Below are 1,694 nucleotides of genomic sequence, written 5' to 3'. Positions count from 1 at the left end.
ATGGGAATTTCAGAAGAAGAGAAAGGGAAAGAAAGCATATTTAAAGCAATAATGACTAAAAACTTCCCCAATCTTGGGAAAGAAATGAATGCCCAAATTCATGAGGCCCAAAAGTCCCCACATAGGTGAACCCAAGTAGGGCTACACCAAGACACATTATAATTAAATTGTCAAAGTGAAAGCTAAAAAGAAGTTTGAATGCAGTGGAAGAAAAGAGTGGAGCTACACACAAAAGAACACTCATAACGTCAGCAGCTTTTCCTACAGAAGCTTTGAAGGCCAGGAGAGAATGGAATGATATATTCAAAACATTGAAAGAAAAAACTGTCAGCTGAGAATTCTATACCTGGAAGAGCTGCCCTTAAGTAATGGATAAAGACTTTCCCAAACAAACAAAAGCTGAGGGAGTTCATAAGCACTAGGCTTGCCTGATAAGAAATGCTAAAGGGACATCATTCAAGATACTGTCTCTGGAGGAGACAGAAAGCCATGGAAGCTCTTCCTCTGGAAACAATATAGAGTATTTTAGAGAGTGAAATGATCAACAGGTACTTATCCAGAAAGTTGTTCACTAACAAACTGTAAGACTTGTAAACTTGTAAGACTCACATACTGGAAAAAGAATCTGTGAAATCCAAGCTGTTAACAGTACTGCAATCTCCTCATTTACAGTGAGAGAATGTGAGCTCTCCAGTAGGATGGACCCAAGGCCAAGGTGCTACTTATTCACAGGTCACACAAACGGCCGCATTCAGGTGTGGGATCTGACCACTAACATGGATACGGTTAACAAAAGTGAGGATAAGGATGTAGGCGGTCTAACTGAAGATTGGCTCAAAAGAATGGATCAGTGTAATCACTGTGCTACTCCTAAGATCAGTCTGGCAACTTCTGTGGTTCAGCATAGCCATCTTTGGATATCAGATTCTAGTCTTCAGCTCCAGTACCATGAAACCATCCATGAAGCAGTTACTTATGGTTCCATGAGACCTTACCAGAGAAAGTCCTTTGTAAGCAAGAGCAAGGAGGACTGAGAGCTTTCACAGTTACAGGGACTTCCAGACTGTAAAATTCAACAGAAATATAGAAAGCATTGTCCCTAAAAATAGTAATTTGGGTCCAATACAAGCTGAAGTAAAGCAGGCAAAAGGGTAATGGAATGTATCTAAGAGAAAATCTCATGGAACAGAAATTTAAAAGTTTGAGAGGCTCAGATAGGGGAGTGGAGGTGTATAAAATAGCCAAAGATTTTCTAGAATCCAAGAAAAGGTCATCAGAAGATGAAAATGAAAACAGTTATAGAAGAAAGGATTTGAAGGAGGAGGATTCCTTGGAAGGAAGAAAGTCCCCCACCTGGCATCATCACCAAGTATGTCTGATGGAGGAGCTGACTCACCTGGTACTGCACCCCCACCTCCTACAGAGGTCACTCTATCTCCTCAGCACAAAAAAGTGATTCTTCAGGTCAAGAGTACAGCTTGTGAAAACTCAGCAAAGTGAGTAGTTGTTACATTAATTCGGACAAGAGTTAAACTTTACTGGATTTCAATACATTAGCTTTTACATCAAAACTTTACAAATTAAGATTGGACTTCACTTTGTATCTTTTTATCAGAAATACCTGGGGTAAGGAGATAAAATAACCATATTTCTTCCAATCTTTTGGGAAATTTTTTTAGTTTTACAGGCACATT

The 1,694-nt window shown here is 39.4% G+C and overlaps 1 pseudogene; it reads left to right on the top strand.

Annotated features, from left to right (window-relative positions):
* LOC102274834 (BTB/POZ domain-containing protein KCTD3 pseudogene) lies at positions 1 to 1,484 on the top strand (annotated as a pseudogene).
* The last annotated feature ends 210 nt before the right edge of the window (positions 1,485 to 1,694 follow it).

This window comes from Bos mutus, chromosome 5, assembly GCF_027580195.1.
Source record: "Bos mutus isolate GX-2022 chromosome 5, NWIPB_WYAK_1.1, whole genome shotgun sequence".
In the NCBI taxonomy this organism is placed as follows: Eukaryota; Metazoa; Chordata; class Mammalia; order Artiodactyla; family Bovidae; genus Bos; species Bos mutus.
The sequence above is the reverse complement of the archived record's forward strand: the minus strand, read 5'-3'. Positions and strand labels throughout refer to the sequence as shown.